The following is an 8067-nucleotide window of genomic DNA, read 5'->3' on the forward strand; positions in this document are numbered from 1 at the left end:
AAGCAATGTTGGGTCATAAACCATTTAGATACAAGTTCTCTCACAAGAAGAAACCTGGATAGGTTGATTTGTTTGGTTTGACTTGGCATTTATCTTTACCTCTCAAGGATTTTTGTTTTTGTTTTTCTCCTCTCTAGTTTTCAATCAGAAGTCACTGCTCCTCTTCCATCGTCCATGATTTTCTTCTCTAACCTTTTTTTCCACAAGTTGCTCACTTGGGCAACAATCATCCACTTCCATGTACATCATCATTTCTACTTGTGTTAGCCCTCCATAAACCCCCCTCTTTGTATTTACTCTTGTGATGGATTTACTCTATAAAATACTTTTGCTTATTTGGGGATAGAAGTGGTGCTAGGATGCTCTGATGAGATTCTGATGGGACAGAAAACCAGGCAGAGCCCTCAGTGGCTGCTCTGGAACTTGTCCTCTACTTTGAAGGTCAGAGACACACTCCTGTTGGAGTCCAGGTCTAAACAGATCCTGGGAGAATGGATAGCAACAACTAAAATCCAATCAAGACTTAGACCCCGGACTGCCAATTTAATAATTTTCTGTAAAAAATAACCATTAGGAAAATGGAGAAACTACAACCTGTGTGGTTAGGTTGTGCTCTTGTTATAGTCAGCTTACGTGGGAAATAGCGTTTCTTTGAAGAGGTTAAAATCGAAATAAAAAAGATTTGCATCAGTTTAGGAAAACACCTTCTATAATAGTCAGAAAAATAAATGCTGGGTTAAGTAATATAAATGAGTCAAATCACCCAGGAGGGGGAATCTAAAAATTAGAGAAGGCAGACATGCTTAGATTTTGTTCAGCTACCCTGATTCATGGAATTATTGCTGTACTTTCCCCCAGAGCACTGATATCCCAGTAAAAGCCAGAAATCCGAATTTTTAAAGAATCCTTCGTTTGTGGCTAAATCTGTCTCAATTTGAACATCAAAATAAATAACAATAGCAAAAAGTTAGAATCCATTGTATATACATCATGACCTATTGTACGAGTTACTAGTACTATCATACTAGTGCTAAATAAATGCTATGTTAAAAAAAAATCACAGGGAAAGTTCTTCCTAAGCCACCTGATAAATGATGATGGAATGATGGAATAATTAACATTACTTATTATTCTAAAAGGAAAAATGATAACTTTGCAGTGGAGAAACCTCGCAGAAAATACCTTAATGCAGTGATTAAAGTTAATATCTCCAATAACAGGGCAAATTCATAAGTGCCTCCTGATACAATCACTAAGAAGATAAAAATATCACTGTGCTGTTCCTGCCAAAAATGCATAAAGTTAATCTAATCATAAGGGAACATCAGACTAACCCAAATTGAGGTGCATTTTATTAAATAAGTGATGTATTCTACTTAAATGTCACTGTCATGAAAGACTGAGGCTCATTTCCAGATAAGAGGAAGCTAAAGTGATGTGGCAACAAAACTGATGCTTGATTTGTGATTTTTGTGGTTGTTTTACAGGACTTTACTGGGATGAGATAATTGGGTAAAATCTGAATAAGGTCTATAGGACAGGTGATAATATTGAACCAATATTCATTTCCTGATTTTGAGAACTGTACCACAGCTAGATAAGAAATACACATGTATCATGGATTTAGGGGCAAATGGGCATTATGTCTGCAACCTATAATCAAATAATTCACAAAAAAATTCACAGAGACACAAAGAGAGGGGATGGAGAGAAAGAAAGAGAGAGAGGATAAAGCAAAAAGAATCGTAACATAGGGGGTGCCTGGGTGGCTCAGTGAGTTAAAGCTTCTGCCTTTGGCTCAGGGGCTCAGGTCATGATCTCAGGGTCCTGGGACCGAGCCCCGCATCAGGCTCTTTGCTAAGCGGGGAGCCTGCTTCCTCCTCTCTCCCTGCCTGGCCCTCTGACTACTTGTGATCTCTGTCAGATAAATAAATAAAATCTTTGAAAAAAAAAAAAAAGAATCCTAACATAGCATGTGAGTAAAAATATACAGGAATTCTTTGGGGTATTTTTATGGATTTTCAGTCAATCGGATGTTATAGCAAAACATAAATTTAAAGTCAGTCACCAGTTTGAATCGATGATCTATCGAGAGAGTTTGCAGCTGGAAGCCGGAGGCTTGAATTTCTTTCTTTCTTTTTTTTTTTTTTTACACTATTTTTTTAAATTTATTTTCAGCATAACAGTATTCATTGTTTTTGGATGAGCCTTGGCAGTCAGAGTGTGGCAGGATGAACAAGGACTCAATACGTCTATCGTCTCCTCTTTTCTTATTCTTTTCTTTGGATCGAGGGGCACAGTTATCAATGCCACAGTGGTCGGTGCTGTGAGAGTCCCAAGCAGGTCTCCCCCTTGTTCGTGTAATTAGAGAATCTTCAGCCTCCTCCTTACACGCTGTTATTTAGGAGTGTTGTGGTGCTACCTTTTGGAAAAACTTCCACTTTTAAGGGTTAATTAACCTTACGGTGTACATGTTTTCAGGGGGCAAGCCTTCATTTCAACTTTTGGGGTATCATTTATAAAAATTTGCCATATCTTTACTCTCCCTTTCTCCAGGTGGACTGAATACATAGCAGCCCCAGCCCTAATTAAGCTGATTTAATATCAGAGACTCAGAGAGTTCCCTACAGGTCTTAATTTTTTTTTTTTTTTTTTAAATTTCCAGATCTCTTTGTTCTGGGTCTCGTTCTGGACACAGGCAAGGCTTCTCCTTCAATAGCATTTATTATAGTCACGTTACCCTAGAAGTGAACACTCTGAGTGAACAAACTAGTACAATTCAGCAAGTGCTCTTGAATGATAATGAACATTTCCATTTTAATGAGATCCGATTAAAGCGCAGCAGTCCCTGTAAATTATCTAAAATGACACAGTACTTGTATTAGAAATTCAGTCATGCCTATGTTAGGGATCAACAGAGGAGAGCTTATTTCCACCCTCATTTCTCTTCCATAAAAGGAAAGAATGGCTGCATCAGCCACTTTAATAGCGGAGGAAGCAGCAAATTGATTTTTTGACAGGATCGCTGTGGAGAATGATGGGGAGTGGGCGGACCGGACTGAGCAAAACGAGAGATGAGAGATAGGAGCCCGGGATGCGCCGGGAGTCCTGCGAGGGAGGGCTGGGTGTAAACCGGAAGATAAAAATGTCATTCCTGACATTGTTTGGAGGGAGGGAAACCATATTTATGTGGAGTTGCAAGCGGAATTCAGTCGAGCAGTTAGAATTTTAATTTAAAGCTTTTCTGTGACCGCAATAGAAACCACTCTGGAAAAGAGTGTGGCATCTGCCATCCCTTGGGACTCAGGACCCTGACTGAGGCCTGTGGTAAGGAGGGTACTTCTTGACTAGAAAGGGTAGAGAAGGCGGGTAGCAAAGAGAAGGGATGAAAACAGGGGTAAGACAAAAGATTGGATGGCTTGGCAGGAACGGTGAGGACCAGGCAAGAAAAAGAGTACAGAAAGGAGGAGAGAACTAAGACAGAAAGGTCAAGGGAGGGAAGACGGCTCTGTGACTGGTCTTTTGGAAAGGTTGTTGTCCGACACAGTTTTTCGGTTTGATATGAGCAACAGTCACTGGTATGAGGTTGAAAGCCAGAATCGTCAAATACTTAGATGTTGAATGATTCACAGGATGGAGGTAAGAAAAAGTGACCCCAATGGAACAGATCCTACTCCCACTCTCAGCAGGAGAGGAATCTGCCTGTTTGACATTTTGCTCAGAATGAGGAAAGTCATTTTTCTCCTTTTGGCCCTTCACTAAAATATCTGAGCCATGATCCTGTTAGGAGAGATACAGGCAGGATGTCCCTAGCAAGGCAGAGTGTGGCTGCAACCTTGCTCAGAACCGAAAGCAGTTTTTTTTTTTTTTTTAAATTTTATTTATTTATTTATTTATTTGACAGACAGAGATCACAAGTAGGTAGCGAGGCAGGCAGAGAGAGTGAGACAGGCTCCCCACTGAGCAGAGAGCCCAATGTGGGGCTTGATCCCAGGACCCTAGGATCATGACCTGAGCTGAAGGCAGAGGCTTTAACCCACTGAGGCACCCAGGTGCCCCCTGCAAGCAGTTTTTAAAAGAGGCTCTTTTGTCAATGGCTTTAGTGTTGATAGGCCTGGGCTCAGGCTTTGGCTTTGTTTTCAATCAGCAAATGTCTTCGTTCCCATCATCAAATTAACAAACCAGCCCACACTTGGACTTGTTTTCTACTTCCCCTTATAATGAAGAGGTAGTGTCCCTCTTAAATTAATGGCTATCATCGCCATTTGGAGTATGGTGCCCATTTTCCCTTGCTTTCTCCAGGAATTCTCACACTGTTCTCCTCTGAATATTATCTATGATACTCCTCTCTACAGGATCATTTCTATCAGCATACTAATAGACTTTTGTGACTCTTCTTAAATTAATCTTTTTCTCATCCCTTCTCTTCTCTGCCTCTCTCACTCCCCTATACTCCCCCTAGGTAATTTCATCCATACCCATAACTTTATTTTATTTTATTTTAAAGATTTTATTTATTTATTTATTTGACAGACAGAGATCACAAGTAGGCAGAGAGGCAGGCAGAGAGAGGGGAAGGGAAGCAGGCTCCCTGCTGAGCAGAGAGCCCCAAGTGGGGCTTGATCCCAGGACTCTGGGATCACGACCTGAGCTGAAGACAGAGGCTTTATCCCACTGAGCCACCTAGACGCCCCCATACCTGTAACTTTAAATATCATCTTCACACTATTGTCTCCCCAGTTTGTGTATAGCCCAGAGTTCTCCACTCAACCCCAACATTCAGTAGTCTAATATTTCTAGCAGAATTTACCCAAAAGACATTTCTTGATTCTTCCCAAACATGTCCCCTGCCCTAGCCCTTAAGTTTCCCCATCTCAACCAATGGAAACCCAGTAAGTCTCACCATCTACCCAGCTGCTTAAGCCAAAGACCCAGGAGTCATTCCTCCTCCTCATCGCATCCATCTCATCACTGAGTTCTATAAATGCCATCACCGAGCTGTTTCCCAGATCCTGCTACTTTCCTCCATGTCCATTCTTCACCATTCTCTCGCTTCTGGGTCACTACTACCCAGTCTGCCAACCGGTCTCCCTGCTTCCACAGCTGCACCTCGTCCCTCCTCACCAGTATTTCTCATTCATCTGCTACATGGCACAAGAGTTACACTTAAATATAGATCTGGTATGTCCTCTCCTGCTTAAAAAGTTTCAGTGACCTCTCAAACTTAGAATGCAATTTAAACTCCTATTTTGGGCCTTCAAGACCCTGCGTAATCAGAGAATCAGAGCCCGTCCATTCATTTCAAGTTACTCTTACATTCTTCCATTTTGCTCCAGTCACATTGATTTTATTTTGGTTCCTTGAGTGTGTAAAAACTTCCCTGCCTCAGGGCCTTTGCCCTCGTGACTTGTCCCTCAAACTAGAAGATTCTCTGCACCCTCATCCAGTATTTCTTATCCCTGCAGTTTCAGCTGAAATGTGACTTCCTGGGTGAGCAGCTTTTCCTGGCAACTCCTTTTTATAGATTTTTTCCAACCCCGTTACTCCGTTATTCTCTGATCCAGTACCCCATTTTCTTGTAGCGGGCACATTGCAATTCTTTTTGTATTGTTTTTTCTTTCTTCCCATAATTTTTGTCTAGTTTAGTAATGCACATGTAAAGGAGCATCGAGTATAGCATGGGGCAGGGAACATGCCGGTGGCATCGCGCAGTCACACAGTCTGAGTATGCATGGCAGATGTGTTCTCTTAGAGGTTATTTAATGTCTAAACTTCAGTCTATTCAATGTGGACAATAATACCAACCTCCGACTGTTGGTGAGAGAAGTAAATGAGATGATAGATGGAGTTATTAGCAAAAAGCTTGGTATATCATGAATAGGTCACAACTGTTACCTGATGATTTTATTGTTCACTTTTTATTCTCCAACAGCTAGTGTAATGCTTGGAAGCAGTGTCTTATTAAATATTTGTTCAATGATTAAGTAAATGAATACATTGTGGGGTCAATTTCATAGAGCTGTTTTGAGGATGAGACACAGCATATGTCAAGTGATTAAAACAGTGCTGGTACACTGTAAATACTCAATAAAACTTTATCATCAGTACTCAAAGAGCTGGCTAATTTGATCAATTAATACAATTACGAACTACACCCAGGCTTCTTATCTAAAGCTATTACCATCTTTAATTGCCCACTGGGTCTCACCCCTCCCATACTCTAAAGGACACAGCTCCTACAATTGTCTCACTTTCTAACCCCCCCCCATTGGATCCCTACCAAGAAAAAAAAATTGCTGGAACAATTTTCAGTTTAGTAAACCCTTTGTTGAATCCCCATATCATCCTCCAATTAAATCATCTCATTTCTCCTCAGCTTTTGTCAGTTAAACTCTAACAGGAGTTGTTCACAATCTCTGTCTCTGATTCTTCTCCTCCAATTCTCCTTGACCTATTCTAATCATATTTTCTCCACCTCTCTGCAGAAACTTCCTTTTTCAAGTTTATTAATAATGTACCGGACAAATCAAACCTTACATTCTTGGTTCTCAACTTCCTGACCAGTCAGCAGGATTGACAGCTGCTCCTTCCTTTTTTGAAATACTTTATTTGGCTTCCAGGATACCATGCAATCTTGTTTATCCTTCTGCTTGACTAGCCCACCGTTTCTTAGTTTTCCTTTGTCGGTTCCTCCTTCTGTCCCAAACTCTTGATCTTGTCTCAGGATGAGAACCTCACCTCTGTATACATTTTCCATGTTAACCTTATCCAATCCCGTAGCTTTACATATCACCAGGTAACTGATGATTTCCAAGTTTATATGTTCATCTTTGACCTCCCTCTGGAACCCCGTACATGCAACTGGCTCCTTGATTTTTCCATTCTGGTGTTTAACAGGCATCTCAAATGTGACTTGTTCAAAACTGCTCTTAATTCCACCCTTCTCTCACGATCCCAACACTATCTGCTCCCAGGTTTTCCCACGGGACTGGCAGCTCGTTTCAGTTGCTCAGACAAAAAAAAACTGCATTCATCCTTGATTTTTCCACACTCCCTAAACAAATCTATGTGACTATTTGGAAAATATATCCTAAATACAACTGTTTATCACCTCAACTGCTCTCTCTTTACTCCAAAGCCAGGATCATGCCTCCCTTTGACTATTGTTATGTCCCTTCAGTCACCTGCTTCCGCCCACTCCATCTCTTTGCCACACAGCTGCCATAGTGACAATTTTAAAAAGGCATTGCATTCCTCTGCTCAAACCATTGAATGGCTTTCCATTGCAGGTAAATGCTAAAATACTTTTTGTGGCCTTAAAAGTTCTTTTTTTTTTTTTTTCCTCTTAAAGATTTATTTATTTATTTATTTGACAGACAGAGATCCCAAGTAGGCAGATAGGCAGGCAGGGAGAGAAAGGAGGAAGCAGGCTCCCTGCTGAGCAGAGCCCGATGCCGGGCTTGATCCCAGGACCCTGGGATCATGACCTGAGCCGAAGGCAGAGGCTTTAACCCATTGAGCCACCCAGGTGCCCCAAGGCCTTAAAAGTTCTATATCATCTTTCTGATCTCCCTCTAGACCTCCCAACACCTTTATGATCCATCTTTCCCCCTCTACTCCCCATGCCCAGTGCCTCCACACCAAGCAACTTACTGTATATAGAACATGCCAAGCACTGTCCTGCCTTGCGGGCTTGGCCTTTGTTGTCCCCTTGTCTGGATAGCTCTCTCCCCAGATGTGTTTGTATGCCTCACTCCCTCACCTCCTTCAGATCTCCAAGGTTCCCTTTTCTGAGAGGCCCTCCTTAACCAGGCAATATAAAATGAGGTTCTCCCTCATAGCCACCATGATCACACTTATTCTATTTGTTTTTTTTTTCACTTATGCATATCAACCACTGACATTTGTTATACTTGATTGTTGTCTCTTGCCTCAATAGTATAGAAGTTCCATGAGAGCAGGGACTTTATTCTCCTCTTTACTCCCTGAACCTAGAATGGTGTGCATTAAAAATATTTGGCAATTCAATAAATGGATTAATAAATGTTTTAGGAGTCTAAGGACTTC

This window comes from Lontra canadensis, unplaced genomic scaffold (assembly GCF_010015895.1).
Source record: "Lontra canadensis isolate GAN:19392208 unplaced genomic scaffold, GSC_riverotter_1.0 scaffold46, whole genome shotgun sequence".
Taxonomy (NCBI): Eukaryota; Metazoa; Chordata; class Mammalia; order Carnivora; family Mustelidae; genus Lontra; species Lontra canadensis.